The sequence below is a fragment of the Ambystoma mexicanum genome, chromosome 13 (assembly GCF_040938575.1).
Source record: "Ambystoma mexicanum isolate Mex_15411 chromosome 13, UKY_AmexF1_1, whole genome shotgun sequence".
NCBI lineage: Eukaryota > Metazoa > Chordata > Amphibia > Caudata > Ambystomatidae > Ambystoma > Ambystoma mexicanum.
Window position 1 is genome coordinate 524,561,307 of NC_090938.1, and position 17,527 is coordinate 524,578,833.

Sequence of the window (17,527 nt, forward strand, 5' to 3'; positions counted from 1 at the left end):
AGAAACGCCGTCTCGCGGAGGGATGGTGTCTACAGTTGTACTTTGTGATGTAGTTGATTGTGTTGGTTATAGTCACCACCAGTATCAGACTTGTAAACTCCCTTAGATCTAAGCCCAGTCATACACCCTTCACCCACATTCTCCCCTCCTATGCCAAACTAAGGGCTCCCAAGGGTGCAAGTACCAGTGGACTAGGAATGAAGCACTGGAGGGCACAGAGGTTGAATCCGTCTAGCCCTCTACATCCCCCATCATTGTGCCACTCTCATTATTAGGCATGTCTGGGTTAATTCTGTGGTATTTGATTGTTGTCTATTTCTCGCCCTTAGATTGTAGCAGCAGAGTGACAAGGCGCATCCTACACAAAGGTATTGTGAGCAACCACACGGGTGCTACACGGCCACCAGTTTAGACAACGACGCCCAGGAGTGCAAGAGATCTGGCAGGCCACAGGAAGTTGCAGTAGGGGGCTGGAAGGGATTGGAACTCCTTCCGGCCCCTGACGTGTGTGTGTTTGGAGGGGGGAGGCACGTGTAGTGGGGTTACTGTGCAGCTTGTGTAAATGAAAGTATGATCAAGTGAGAAGGATTTACACACAGTTTCACAACAGATGTGGAGTAACAGTGAAGTGCCATAATGCCATGATTGTTAACGAGATATATGTAATCTAGCGCATAGAGAGGATGGAGTAGGGGAGTTCAGAGAGGTGGGCATTGCTATCTAAAAACAGGTATTCCTTTCTCGGGGTGTCGTTTAGGACTGCAGTTCAGCACAGAATCCTGAAGCTGGGACGTCTAAGTTACGGATCGCACCTGTAAATTACCTTCTGCCTAATAAAGCAGCTGCGGCCCACGTTTTACCCACTTGTAACTGAATGTGTTGTGATGCATTGCAACAGACTGGGTGGGGGAATGCTGACGGGGGAGGCATCAGGGTGGCTGGGTTCTGATGTAATCCAAAGCCGAAGGGCTTGGTGTGGGTTGTCGCTGCTATGCCCTTGTCACCACACCTCCCCCGAAAAGACATGAACCAGCAGGACTGGGGCAGTATTACACTTGCACAAATAACAGTTCATGGAGACACAGGACACCACCTGCCCTCGCTGCGGAAGAGGTGTTGCAGTCTGCATCGCAGCTGGAGGGAAAGAGTAAAATAATTAACAATATGAACCCAGTGCCAGATTAAACCCTGTGGAGGCCCTTAGGCAGCTGAAATGGCTGGGCTGCCCTTGCAAATTACCTCCTAAGATGTTTTTAATTTTCTGCACCGCTGTGGTACCTCTTCTTTTCGGGGCGCAGACATTGTGGGTCTACAAAAGAGGGACAACAAATAATATTTATAGTTTGTTCAAGCAAATGAAATAATTCTTCACTTTCAGCCAAAAATGAGTGAAAGTGCCTGAACAAGATAGATGTCTTCTGTTATGGTATAAATTAGACGGTAAAGTTAATCAAACTTCATTATATACTCGTCATATTCTACTAGGGTCTGGAGTCAGCGAGAACTTGCGACACACTAACTCACAGAAAGCTTCGTTTCTGGAGGTTTCTCATGCACGCGGCGCACTCTATCTAGTGGGATATTGAACTAAGTAGTGTGTACATCGGCCCCTAGATGGAGATGGCATCACTACTGTACATCACACGTACATAGTTTGCACCAGATATTTTAACAAGCGGACTGCTGTCAGAAGATAAGCTTTTAAGAGACAACCTGTTAGTGAATCTGATGTCTCTGGTTTATGCACTTTAAGTTGGTAATGAGTGCGTTACAGTAATTCAGTATTTTCTCTATAGTCTATACAGTCTTTAATGTAAAGTTTTTGTTCGTTTCTTTGAGTTGATTCTGTTTTTTCTATCTTTGGTAAACAATTCAAGGAAGCTTGATTGTAATTTTCTTTCAAGATCAAATCAATTTTATTTTGATCCGTTTTCGCGGGCCCCTAAAAGGAGTAGGGCCCATAGGCTGGTGCCTGCTTTGCCTATTTGGCAATCCGGCACTGTATGCACCTACCAGAATTTAGACCACAACTTATCCATAGAAGGACTAAGAGGTGTAAAATGTTATCTTATAGCGATATCAAGCCTACCTTGGTAACTGTGGTACAATTACCACCAGGGGTGTTGCTAGGTCTGGAAAAGATCAGCAGCTATGCTAATGTCAGGACTGTCGGGACTCAGGGCTAGCTAGCCTTTTGGTTGCAGCCCCTGAGCTTCTATCCAGGGCTACAACCAAAAGACCCAGGGATATAGCCCCCAGCTTCCCACTACCAATGGCTCTGATTACCCCCAGAGTACAAGCCAACCACTGAACCTCCAGGAACATCTAGGTTATCAGCAACCACTGGGCCTAAGAGACGAAATTCACTGAAATTCCTATTGAACCCCTAGTCAATGCCCATCTTGAATCATGGCATCTCATTATCCACGCAAATGCCACTAACATGCTTCCAGACCTCGCCACAGGTACTAAACGGTTTGGGGGTTTTGTGGAACTTTGGAGGGGCTCACATAAGGGAACAGAGAAAATCAGCTTCAACTCTCATATTGGGGAGGAAGTTAAAGTTGCATAACTTTGTGTGTGTGTGTGTGTTCCTGTTATCAATTAAGTGATCCTTTCACATGTAAAGAACGCACGTTGTATATAGTCATACATTCTGAATTGCCAGCAGAATTCATAATCTGATGAACATTTTTTTATGTATCTGAGTTATCTGCTTATTTGCCAGAACTGGCAAATCATATGCTGTTCTCGTTCTCCTCTCTCTCTCTCTCTCTCTCTCTCTCTCTCTCTCTCTCTCTCTCTCTCTGTCTATCTCTCTCTCTTCCTTTCTCTCTCTCTCGCTCTCTCTCTATCACACTGTATGTCCCTGTTTTTCTTTGTGGGTGGGAGTCACTGTGTCAGGTTCACTTTTGATAGAGCCACCCCAGCTGTTGCTGACAGCATCATGATCAGAGAAAACACACAGAGATCTTGAAGAGGGGTGCTGTGTCGTTTTGTGTATAAAATAGAAAAAGAGCCGCAGTGACAGGGAACTGCCCTGACATTTGGAAACATTCACTGTCATTGCGTGTGCCCTGAAGAAATGTCTCCATCCCACTGAGCAAGCATTTTCCATATGAGGGAGGTGAGGCAAATGCAGATAAGCTCTATGCGTGGTGCTGGGATCCTGCCAGAGCTTGCAAGTGACCAAAGGACAAGGTTGAAGAGGCTAAAATTGTGTTTAGTATTTTCTATTTTTTGTTAATAGTGTTTGTGCGCACAGTAGCAAATGTGGAGGTTCAGCGGTACCACCAACCAATAAGTGGTCAACATGCAGTTACAATAAAAGAAAAGGGGTGAAGGCTGGAAGATTTACTATTAATTCTAACCTCAGGAATCACCCTGGGCAACCCTCCAGGCCATCGTTCTTCTAGTGGCAAGCCCTTACAGAAAGGGGAAAGGCCATCTGCAAATCAGGCTTGGTTCCACCCCAAAACGGGCAGTCCAGCCCAAACTGTTTGGTCACATTCCTTTTGCACAAGACCACAAGCAACCCCAGACATGTTTCAGCCTCATGGGCATCATCAGTGATGTGTAACTTGGGCGTCTAGGCCCAGCAGGCATGGAACCCACGTCTGAAACACTCTAAGTTAACCATTGCCTTGATGCTCACAGAAGAAACAGATCATGTGTTTTAATCTGAGTACACTGCTTTTCAGAAGAAAGAACCTTTTGAGAGACAAAACGATGTGATTCTTGCCAAATGAAGCTTTAAAAAAAAGGAAGCAATTTAACTGTACTAAACGTGTAAGCTGTTTCATTTTAAAATTGTACAATGTTCATTTCTAATGATCACATCCAGAGTATATTGTGGTCACAATAAGAACATTATGTGTGTCTTAATGAGCAAATCACATTATCAATACCTAGATTAACAAGATAAATTGTTTTGTGATGGAAAATTATCATTCCAAAACAGACAGTCTGGTACGCGTCTATTGCGTTCTGCCAAAATAACCCTATGAGGAAGGGAACAAATAGAACCAAAGAGGGTTTCTGACTGCTTTGCATAAAAATAAAGAGTATTTTGGAAACATGAGAATGATCACATATATTTATATTTGACAATTGTAAACTATATATACTCATTTGGACAACCTCAGCATTTGGCTGAAGGCATAATATGGCTGCGACGTCTGTGACTCCATTGGCATCCGAGGGCCATCTTGCTTCCCGTTTCCGTCTCCCAATGCAGATACTGCTGTAGAGAGTTAGACATATAGGATATTATACAGAATACATGCAGGTAGATTAATTAATAAACCACAATGGAGGTCATTTTCCCAAAAATATGAATTGTGTATAGCAGTCTCCCAATGTTAGCACTTACATGTTGTTGGGTACCCTGCATGCAATTTTAAACAGTTACAGAGCAGGGTGCGGAAGCGAATAATAAAACCAGGTGAACTCATCTTTACTCTTCACTTGTACTCTCTATTTGCAAAAAATGTAAATACGTGCAAATTATGCCTTGCAGGCAGCATTTACAAATGGATTCCTATGGAATCTGCCTGCTTTTATAAGCTGCTGAATGCAGGCAGATTTGGTAGGAATACATCCGTTTAGCGCCTGCATGATGCAAAACGAATTATACTTTCAAGATGGAGGAGGAAAGCATGCCGTAGATGATAACTCTTCTTCCTGACCCATCTCCCCTTTGAAAGCAATTGAAAATGGGCTGGGCTAATAACCTAAGTCCTAAAATCCTTATGCCGTAGGCTTGCATCTTCATTTACTGCTTCGCCCATGAAAAATGACCCGAATGTGCCACAACCAAGTGTTAAAAATTGTTGCCCTGGTCAGAAGTTCCAATTTCAAATGGACAGCAGCTTGCACTTTACATATTTAAATCCTAAATACTTATATACAAATAACTGGTACTCATTTGAGGGCCATGGCAGTGCTCCAGTTGCAGATCTCACAGAATCACCCCTAGTGTCCTTACCATCAAATCGTTTGAATTAAGGGTACTTAAAGGGGTGAGGTGTGTACCTGGCAACACCACAGGAATTGCAATACAATGATTTCAAGGGCATTTGGAGAGGAAAGGGGAACATAAAAGCATTAGAGACTGAGCCACAACTGAAAGGCAAACCCTAAAAAGTGTTCCCTGTCTGCCGAAGACAAGTTTGAAGGTCTTCTGAAATGCCTCATCCTGACAGAGCTAACCATCTGTGTGCTGTGGTCATCTGGGGGTCAACCAAACATTCTGGTAATGTGCCCTGCCTACCAGGGACTGCTCATCCATAAAAGCTGACATGGTGTTGACCTGTCACCCATTATGGACGTGCTCCTTCATCTGCAGTGTAGAGCTGAGGGAGTGCTGCTGGGCCAGTTGAATTGACTACCTCAGCTGCTCATGTCTATAGAGCCAAGTGAGGCTGGGAGCATTTTGCTTTTCCAGCCTTGAAATTCCAATTGTCTTTTCTGGTTCCATTACTAGCCCTTTAAAATGTGTAGGGAACCGTGATGTTGAGAGACAGATGAATATGTCATCTATGACTATGGCCCCTGTCCAGCTCAATATGGTAAAGGCGAGAAACGTTATTCTTTAAGGCAACCATACCGCCCTTTTCCCAGGCAGGTACAGCAAGGAATGAATACAATGTTAACTAACATTGCCAAGAATAACTAAAAACGTTCCTAGAATCATGCATATGCATCCATTAGACATGAAGCAAAACACTCACCATGAAGGAAACACACCAGGTCAAATATGCATTTATGCATGAAGAATATTAACATTGCAACCATAAAGACATGAAGAATACTCACATAATCCATATATAAGCTGAATGCAAATGGGCAGCCATCTTTTCCAAAATGGAAGCCGTGATACGCTTCAAGTAAACAAAAGGCCTCAAAGCTTCACAATAACTCAAAATGCTGAATTTACTGAAATACAGATCCGTGAAGGGCTAGTCAGACAGAGCCAAGGTTGCTAAGAAATTAGGGAGGGTCCGAGTGCCACTGACAAGGCACAAGATAAGTGTTCCCAGGACGTAGATGGAATACTCTCAAATTAATTAAAGTCTGGAAAAGTACACCAACCATTATGAACCAGGTGCAGGGTAATTATAAATCAGAAGACACCATGAAGAAAAAGCTCAAGAGAGTCCCTAGATGGAAAGGAGACAGGAGATAACATTTGCTTTAATATTATCTAAAACCTTCATAAATGCACAATGAAGTAAATCCAAACATGATCTTTTCACACGTGACCCATAATTGAAGAATACTGCCTATTCATTAGCAGATAGGACACCTGCCTCGCTTCTTACGCATATTCCCAGATACGAGACATTGCACAACGCTAACTACAAGGGTGATCACCTTGGCTCATGGCCTAATAGATGAGGGATGGTATTTTTCTTGAATTAAGACAAGCAGCCCATGGACCGCTCTTCCCCTACTCCCTTTTGGCTCATGTCTTGATGACCTTTCAGTTGTCCAAGGTTTGTCAGTGCAATGCCAACCAATTAAAACTCCTGGTGACAATCTGCCCATTACGTACTGTATTAACCAATAGTTAAACATATAAATGAAGTAGTCTTGTTGTTATCAATTTAGAGGCGGTTTTAGGAGGAGCCATCAGTTAAGCATTATCCAATTAAAAGGTTAGCCTATATAGAAAATGTATATAGTCAATTCCCCTAACCAATCCCCTCACCCCTTAGGTTTCGTATCACTATGTCGTCCTTCTAAAGTGTTTTTGATATAAAAGATGTTGTTTTGTATGAAGAGCTCAGAGAGTGACAATCCTTTGTTTGTATGCTGTCGCTGCTTTATTTTGGATGTTAATAAAGCTGAGTTTTTGCCTTTCACTTTGTCTTTTCCCGTTATCGAGTGCATGTTTTCTGCCTTCTGATCCTCTGCATAAATCTGGGGTTTTCCAGGCCATCGTTACAGATGATAGCAGAGGTGATGGCTGGCTAGGGATGTCAGATCAGTGAGGGTTCCCTGCTATGGCCTGAAAACTACAAGGTGACCTGTGGGGAGCGATATGTTGACAGGAGTCTCCTTGGAGAAAATCCAAGTTCGGTCCCTGCAGGACGTCCCCTGATTGGCAATTGGGAGGGACAAAATACCAAAAATCTTCTGCTGATCCACGGAAGTAAGTATAACATGGGTCTGGCAAAACAACAAGGGAGAGGGGGCTTGTTGTATATTCGAGGAATTGTGATGAAGATGAGATACCCTCTGACAAGGTTAGAGAAGATTTTGCAGTAAACCTTGTATGAGGTAATGACATGAGAGATAGCTTCTGCTACAGTCTGAAAAGACTGCATAGTAAACCTCAGTTGTGAGGTAATAATGAATAAAAAAGATTACCTCACCAGGAGAAAAGAGAACAGGGAAAAAGAGAAAGAGAATGGGAAAGACAAATGAGAGATAAGGAAAGGAAGTTTGAAGAAGAAAATGAGAGAGTAAGAAAACCTGAGACTGACAGGGAAAAGAGAAGACGAAAAGGAAAGGGAAAGACAGAGTGACGCAGAAAGGGTAAGAGAAAGGAAAAAAGAGGAAGAAAGGGACATAGAGAAACAATTAGAGATAGAAAAAATCAAAGAAATACGATGAAGGGAAATAAATGAGATTATCAGGGGATGTATGCTCCCGGATAGAGAAAGAGAGAAGAGACAAGAACTGAGAAAAAGAAGTTTAGGAAGATGCCGCAAGGAATTGGATGAGATACTTAAAAATCATATGATTGCAGTTAAAAGGAGAGGCAGAAGCCATGCGCAGGAAGATAAGAAAGTTGTACAGAAGCAGAAGGGATGGCGCAAGTAGTACAACGGGAAACAGAGGTAGGGCTCTACAAGACGGGGAAAGGAACATAGTGGAAGAGGTGCTGACTGGAAGTATATAACGAGTACCCTAAGAAGGTTCGATTTTGTTGACAGGGAGGATGATGAAGGAGATGAAAGTGATGATACAATGTTTATAGATGAGCAGAGAGAGGAAGATGAAGAGGGGGTCGCATGAGCCCCTTCTACAAGCATGAGCAAAGGGAAAGAGACAGCATGGCTAGATTTGGAGGTACCAGAAAAGAGAAGGCCAGAACCCATTGACTATCCCAGATGCTCTAAAATGTGATGAAGCAGCTTAGAAGAAGGAACCTGTATGTGAATAGGTTGAGAAATGTGTCAGGGTGAAAGAAAATTAACATGGCAGACACAGATATAAAGATGAAGGGTGCAAGTGTACTTGGACAAGGGGCGGGAGCTATATGGTTCCCTTTATTAAAGGAAGGAGGAGGACAGCTGTAATATGTTCCATGGCCACAAATTAACAAGAACAATCTAGTTTGTAAACTGCCATCAATGACATTAGGAGCAGGTAAATAGATATATGAATTAGAACTAATGACAGCAGGAATTACGTTAGTGTGGGTGACATATCAATGCTGCTCGCTGCCATATTAGGGGAGCGGACAAATGACATTTGGAAGCAGGCGGGCTATCCTGGAGTGACAGCCCAGAACACCAATCATGATGGAGCACCTTTTTATAATTGCAGATGTGATATATGGAGGGCACGGAGGGTCCAGTACCGAGATTCGTCAGACATGAGTGCAATTGTGACACGTAAAATGCGTCACGATGAGGATGCGGCTGCTTATAGTCAAGAGATTCAGGAAAAGTGGTGTCTTGAAACTAGAGAACCATGGGACAAAAACTGAACTATTTCTTATCACCAAAGGCTGCCTGATGCAGTGCAGAGACAATTGAAAAAGATTGTGGGGATGATAACGAAACTATGTGCAGAGATTCAACTGACCATAGTTCACCACTGTCGGTTAAAACAAGAGACAGACAGAAAGAAAATTGAGGACAGGAAGATGGAGGAAGCAAAATTAGTACAGAAAAAATGGTCAAAGTTCTCAGTGAAAGGGACAGTATTAAGAGTGGAGGAGAAGGGATTGCCACACAAGGAGCACCGCATTTACAACAAGCAGTTAACTGGAATTTTGCAGGAAGGTGAGAATATAATTATTTCCTGTGACGATGAAGGGGTGCTCCCAGAGGTAGAGGATTTGGATTTCAGGCTCCACCGGGAGGGGGATTTAATGGAGGGCAACATAGGTTTAAAGGGCAGACACAGCAATGTTGGACATGTGGTAAGATGGGACACGTTTCATGCGTACACAGAAGTAGAGGAGGGATGCAGCAGAATTGACCGGCAGCTGATCCAAGAGGGGGGGAATGCATATCCCACACCATACAGCACAGAGCCACCTGAATATTATGCCCAAGATCACACGCAGTATCAAACACAAGCACCACAAATGCAACCTACAAAGCAAGCAAGGCCATGCAAATGCAACAAGAACCAATGCAAACACAGCAAATCCCAATACAGACACAGCAAGTGCTGATACACACGCAAGCATCTACACAACAGAATGCAACAGTACCATTGAACGCAAACCTATTGCCACAGGCACCCGCACCTAGAATAGGGGGTGTGACAGTAGTGGGAGGGAATCCTTTCGCTGGTACAGGACTGGACTTCTACCCACAATAGGACAACCCACAGAAAGACTTGATGTTTTCCATCTTATCACTTAAAACAGACCCACAGGAGGAACCGAGAGTCGTGGTAACCATAGGTGACAAAACATTTTCCTTCCTTGTAGATACGGGAGCGACTCGATCTTGTGTTAGAGAAGGGAGATTCCCAATGTCAGGCATTACCATGAATGCACAAGGCTTTTCTAGGGTGAAAACAACAGTGCCTTTTGCTGACGAACTACCCATCACCATTGGGGAACATGACATGTCTATGCCATTATTGTATTACCGCAAGACACAAGTTAACATATTAAGGAGCGACTTGATTAGTAAATTGGACATGACAATCGGCTCCCAAGAATACAAGGAAGAGTATTACGATTGCCTACAGAATTTCTATTCAGACCAGAAGTACCCATGGATGAGGAGGCAGGGTGATTACAATATAACTAGAGGAAGCAATAGTGGGAGTAGACAGGGTGATTATGCATGGAATTGATGAGGAGGGAATACATTGCTGGATAGTGATAGCCCTTGGTGAGAGAAACAGACTGATTGATTTGACAGAAGAAGACTTGTTTACAGATGATGATTCAGACGATGAAGTAATGATTAATATAAGCCTACATGCCAGCTAAAAATTATGAACAGAGAAATACCATAGGGAATGTTACTAGTAAAAAGAAACCAACCATCCAGCAGGAAGATTAAGCACTGGTAACCAGCACATGGTCGAACAGCAGTCCATATGACATTGGCCTATTGAAAGAAGTAGGAGCAGGTAAAATTAAATTGAAACAAGGAGCTATTTTACCACGGGTACCCAATGTCAAAAGAGCCAGACAAAGGCATTTAAATCGGTGCCATCTGAATCCCTATGTAACACAGATGTGCACCCAGTGAAAAAAGAGACAGGGGGGCCTGACTTATCCTTGGCCTTAAGCCCATGGACCACATCTTTCCTGCCCTAAAATCTCTTCACTGGCTCTCGGTTGCGGCATGTATTAAATGCAAATCCATCTGCATCATCCACAAGGCTGTCTGGGGCCTGGGACCACAATATATTCATGTTTTTCTTACTAAATACTCTCCCTCTAGACGGTGGTTGTCCTCTGGCACCTATCTGTGTGTAAAGTGTTTCACTAAACAGAGAGCTGAAGGCCAATCACTTTCTTCATCTGGCTCTCTCTTATGGAACAGCCTCCCTTCCGTCTTGAGCAGGACTTCCTCAAATTCCAGAAGCTCCTCAAGAGTTTCCTCTTCATCTCCTCCTTCCCTTCGCCCCTCCTCTGCTAATCTCACAGTTCCTGTGATTGGTTGCCAGGGCCCTTATGTATCCCTTGGGGACCTGGCCTCCCATGCCCAATCGCCCCAGCCTCTGTCTACCTCACAGCACTTGCCTCAGCACCCACCGGCCTTAATCCAGTAGGCTTGCAATTTCTACCCAATGCAACCGTAGCACTTACCTTACTATGCACTTCATTTGCTGCTCACCGTCGAGCACGGACATTCCAGCACTTACACCCACACCCTACTTCCCCTCTTCTTGCTGTACTTGCACGTTCTGAATACTCACAAGGCGTAGTAGGCTGGTCTTTATCTTCCACTGCATTCACTGTTTTTCAATGCCATGTTCCCTCCCTGCTGCCCTGTGGACGCTTTCAAACAGAATTGACTTACTGTATAAGCGCCTAACAAATGCACTATAAATAAATAAATACAGTTGATGACAGAAGGGATATAAGGTTGAAAAAGAGAAGATGCAATATTGTCAGGAAGAAGGCCTTAGTAAATATTGCAGGGCATGAGTCTTTGATTACAGTACACTGGACCCTTCACACAGAAGAAATATCAATTTGCATATCAGTCTGGTCCCACCCACAAGGGCAGTCTAGCACCGAAATGCTAGGTAAATCTCTGAACAGGAGTACCCTAAGCAAACCCCGATATGTGTTTCGGCCTTGCTGGGCATCCTCAGTGAGGTGAAGCTGTGGTATGACTAGGCCGAAACACATCTCTGGGGTTGCTGTTGGTAATCTTATTCAGAAGGGGAATTGAATAGCATTTCGGTGCTGGAATGTCTTAGTGGGTGGGACCAGACTGATATGCAAATGGAGTATTTCTCCTCTGTGAAAAGTACAGTGAGCGAAAGCATGTTTGTAGAACGTTCTGGGTGGGTACCTTCCCATGGAACACGTAATTTGGCCGTGCTCGTTCTCAGAAGAGGGGCTCCCAGACCTTTTTTTTATGCCTTTTATAAATATTTTGGTCCTGACTGACTAAAGACATTCATTAACTTTATAGAAGCTGTAACGTATACATGAAACAAGGTTCCACTGACCAAAATTCTGTTTGCCCAATTTGTAGTCTAAATGATTAAAAGTTTCAGTGATCATGTTTCGATTGTCTAGATTCAATATTTTAATCAATTCATTTTTCATTTAATATTTGACTTGAATTGATCTAAATTGAGCCTTTTCTGGATGTACTACATTTTGATTATTTTTGCATAATACTTTATTGTGACCCTAAATCTAATGTTTATTCACAAATTGGACTTTCTAATAATGTATGTTTTTCCTGTATATGTAAAATCATTTTGTCAAATGTTTATATATTCTTAGAATCTTTTCTTTCTGTCCTTAGACAAATGTCCATTGCGTTAATAGCATTTTTAGTGACATTATGGGTAAAGCCACCACGATGAGCATTCTTACGTGGGGATACTGGTCTATATTGGCACAGACAGCATGGACATGTTTCCCTATAGTATCATCACTGGCATTATTGGCAAAATAAACAAGAGTATGTTCTTACACAGGATAGTGGCAAATATTGGCGCAGCTAGCATGGAAATGTGTTTTCTTCATTGGCAGAATAATGGCATATATAGTGGGCAAAGAGCAAAGGCATCATAAAAATGTATTGAAAAATGTTCCAGTGCAATGTTGGTTACCTGACAGCTGGTTAATTATTTTCATGTATTAACCTACAGAACTGATTGTAAACTCTTAGCTGCTTTTTACCGGATTTTTCAGAGAAAGTGTCCTGTCAATGTAACATTTACACTCGTTATTTTTTTTAATTCTTGGGGGGAGCACAAGAACCCCCCTTGATTGGCGCGCCTCGCATGCTATGCTCAGTTGCTTGTGCACATTCATGGGAACCTTTTCTCACCTCCAATTTAATTCATCAGTCGCTATTACTGTCTGCATGCCCAGCAAGACACCCCAACAGCTCAGGGTAATGAATGATGTTCGCTGGACCTGGAATCAAAAATTCGTTTGCACCCTCTCCTCATTTGAAGGAATGAAACCTACCCGGAGCAATTGCCAACGGTTATGAGTAATTGAAACCTTTCCATTAATCATTTTTTGTGTTTAGATGGGGTCTCCCTATGTTGCATGGGTTAAGTGAAAATATGTCCTTGCTCCCTGTGCTTAGGCATTCAAGCTGCATCTCACTGATGAGGCCTGACAAGGCTGAAACAGATCTGGGTTTGCATATGTTCTTTACAGGGCAGACATGGCCTAGCAATTCAGGCTGTATTGCTCTCATTGGTGACAGGATCAAGACAGATTTGCAAATGTCTGATTGCCTTATATAATGGCACAGACAGACACAGTAAATACCAGACACACCAGACTGTGTATGAGCAATTGTTTGTTTTTTTGCTCACAGATCTGCTAGGTGGATCACTGCTTGGTTCACCCTTTACTTCTGTGCCACACGCCTCACACGAAACAAGGGTCACTACCGGCTTGCCCTACATTCCTTGCTTACCCATTATAATGATTGGGTACGTATTTCTTGAAGGACAAACTGTTAAAGACAGCCATTTTGAACCTATTGTAATTACTAAAAAAGTCCCTTATTTGAATGTAAACATTTTCTTTGTATTCTTTTACCCTCATTTTCTTAAAGAAGAATTTCTTCCAAAAGTTTCTTGTCTGCTTCCCCCTAGGGTTATATGACACACCCGCCCTGAGGAAGGCTGTTGACATTATGCCCTGCAGGTGGCTCGCTTTGCCGAAACGTATATGGGTGTCTACAGATTGGATCTTTAATGCCCTTACAAATTACAACATAACGAACGGGGATGATGTTTTCGCATACGTAGGCAGACCTGCTTAGAGAAAAGAAATCAACAAACTATGTGTATAAGTTAGATTATTTCACTTAAGTTTTGAGCACATTTTGTGCGTGTCTTTTGTAAACTTGTGTTTGTTGTTCTTTTTCTTATTTTTATTCATGTGTATTTAGACAACTATTGTGTTCTTGTTTCTGTATTCATTATACCCTTTCATGCTTTCAAGTTCAACTTTAAAAATAAAAAATCATTTTTTTTTACAAAGTTAATGTGTTTACACTCGGATTCTTCGTGGAAAAAGTACCAAGTGATATCTGTTATTTCGGATACACTCACGTAAGAAGAGGATTAGTTCCTAAATAAATACTACAGCAGTTTTGGAACTATTCATATTGAATGTACATCTGTGCAGGGCTTCCAACAAACTCCTCTACAAGGCAGTCTTCTAACTTCACAGCACCTCATGTTATTTTAGGGTGTGACTAAGCAGTCAGAGTGGGCAAACATGCAGGTCTGATAGAAAAAAAACAAAAGAAAGGCAGTTGTTTTTTATGATGTGAAACATATTTGCGTTTACACAAAAAAGAGTTAACAAGTATATTAGCATGTAAACAAAGCAGGCATCTTGTTGGAAATGTAATTGGCAGCTTTATAATGTTTTAAAAGAACCATGCTGTACTTTGTAATTTAGTTTGCACTTTGTTTTCTTGGAATCAGGAAGAGATTGAGCAGCCAAAATGGCTGAGGTTTTGGCTTGGAAACAATTGTGCTCATCCCAGTGCTAATGACCCAAATATGAACACTTAGCCGGAGGATCTGAGGCACTTCAAAGAGGAGAGGCACTGAAGAGGAACGTGTTCCAAAAGGCCCTGCGGTCAAACCATAGAATGCCATGGCTTCTGTGCCAGTCCCTGGTGACCACCCCTCGCCCCCACCGCCTGAAATCACAGCAGTACAACAACTGCCACATTCTGCTCCTGCAATTCTCCCCACCTAACGCTGTGTCTGCTGGAGTCATCTACTAATATTAGCGTTGCAAGTTGCAAATCCAATGCACTGGCTGCTGACACAAACAAGGAGACAGGATACAAAGAAAATATTGCCCTGCAGTGAGATGGAGTATCCGACAGTCTAAGATTTTGGGATAGTCTCAGGGTCTCAACAATTCTCAAGTGCTCAAGTGCATTTATAATGGGAAGAGCAAAACTACAAGTACCAGAAACGAAAGAAGAAAAGCAGGACTAAACGAGAACACAACTTGATGTCTCTGAAACTAGAACCGAGGCTGTGGTTCCAAGTCCACCCATATTTCTTCACAATACCTCTGAATATTGTCCTGAATATTGTTGACTTTCTGTCTCTCTAACCCACTAAGAACTATGATTAGAAATGTGGGTTCTGGTAATACAGGCTTATTTTTACACATTTCTTGTGGCCACAGTTGTTGGGCTTCAAGGAACTATATAAAAAAAACAGGTCTTACTGTTACTTAACTTACTGACCTCTGAAAGAGAGGCAACCAAGTTCCCCGCCCCCCTGAATCCAGATTGGGGCCTGTATGTTGTACACATGTTTCTACCCAAGACGGATTGAACATATCTTGTCTGCATTTGAAGCACAGTAACTGCATTGCATAACGTTATCTCTAGATCAGCCTTGATGGCTTTCTATTTGGGCTTCAAATACTCCTGTTGGTCCTACTGGGACAATATTTATTGATCAATGTTGGTCTACCTAAACCTCTTCTCGCAGTTAACGTTTTGGCTGCTGGTGTTCTGGGTGATATCTGGGACAAGGTTGGGGGTAAGGGAAGCGCCCAGAGAACTCACTGCTATCCCTTGTAGTGGGATACATTTTTTTTAAAGTTAATGTTAATACCTATAACAAGCTAAAATCTATTATCGGGGGAATGCCAAGGTAAGCTTCATACTTGTATTAAACACTACATTTAACATCAAATAAAACCAACATGAACACCAAACATAACATGCAATCTGAACTTGCCCATTGTTTTTAATTATTAATGTAATATTTCAATGTTTGTGTGTTTTGTGTATATATTGCTGTTGTATCGGTGCTTGTTGGTCATCCATGTTTAAATGTTAGTTGTAGTTTGGTATGAAATGTGTCATGAAGATGGAAGAGGGGAGTAAGAATATGTGTTGTTTAATTTAACAGTATGTAACTGACTAACTTTGAGTATCAAAGCTGGAGAAAGCACCGGGGGAATGCCATGGTAAGTTTCATACTTGTATTAAACACAATATTTAACATCAAATAAAACCAACATGAACACCAAACATAGCATAAAATCATAACTTGCCCATTGTTTTTAATTATTAATGTAATAATTCAATGTTTGTGTGTTTTGTCTATATGTTGCTGTTTTATCTGTGCTTGTTGGTCATCCATGTTTAAATGTTAGTTGTAGTTTGGTATGAAATGTGTCATGAAGATGAAGAGGGTAGTAAGAATATGTGTTGTTGTGAGTTGGCCATTTTAGTTAGTGTGGGTATATGGTTGGAGATAATTTAAGGTTTATATTATTCCTTTTCATGTAAAGGATAATGTTTTTTTTGTGTTTAGACTATAGTGTTTGCTTTCGTTGTATGTTGGTTTGTTGGTGGTATAAATTGTTAAGGTATGCATTTGTGCTAATGCTACTTGTTTACTTGTCATTTCGGAGTATAAGATAAGGTTCAGCAATGTTGGTTTTATTTTGTGTTATGTTTTTACTGTTAATGTTAGTTTTATTTTATTTTATTTTGAGTGTTTAATAATATTGTCGCAGAAACCCCCACATGAATCCAATAACTGAAACCAGTCAGCAAGTAGAGTTAGGTGCATTTCCATACTGCTGCGCAAAAATGGACAGAGGAATTTGCAGAAAATCCCAGTCACTGAAAGAGGCCCTCAAACACAGTTTTCGCACGATTTTCATGTGGCATTACAAAATAAGGTCCATTCAGAAGAAATACAACATATGTAGTCAGATACATTAACAATTGAGATCCTAATAGAAGATCTTCTGATCTTGAGGGGCATGGCTTAACAACACCATGGTAGGTCTTTACAATTCTGTAAAATTCCACTCTGCCTGCCCACGTCACACAGTCTCCACCTGCAGCAGATCTCTCCATCATGCACCTCATCAAAGGTCTCTCCAAATATGACCACATTACACCAGCCCTCATCAAACTTTGCTGGCTACATTTGCAAGCGTGCATCACCTTTAGAGCCATCTGCATCATATACAAAGCTGTCACCATGCATGTCGCCTCCTACTTGGCAGAAAAAGTCACAAATTCTGGGGTTCAGTTTAACACTAGAAGTCAAGGCATGGCCAGATTAGAGCAGAAGAAATGCAAAAAAAGAACAAATCAGGGAACAAGCTTCTCAAATTACCCCCCAACACTATGAAACCCCATACCCATCAACATCAGACTTGCTACCCCCCTCATGCAATGCAGAAAATAAATCAAGACCCCCCTATTTAAGGAGCATCTTCTCCACACCCAGGAACCCACCCCTGCCAGTGCTCCTCTTGATAAACAAGCCTCCCCCAGTTCCAACACCAAATCTAGTCTTGCCACGCACTGTTACATGCACTCCAACTAACTATTCCCTGCTACCCTGAATGGCAAGCTGGGAATAAATGCTATATTGTGAGGCCTGTTCCACTCTGTCACTATCTAATGTGTGCCTGTAACCCCTTCCGATCTACACCACTATTTTGTATCCCAAAGCAAGTTACAGGCACAAAAAACACCCCAAATAAATCACATAAATAAAAATAGGACTTAGTGGAAGTAGACCACCGGGTGATTTGCCTCCGTTCAGTACACAAAAGGGTACAAAAAGTGGGCAAACTCTTCGTCTGAGA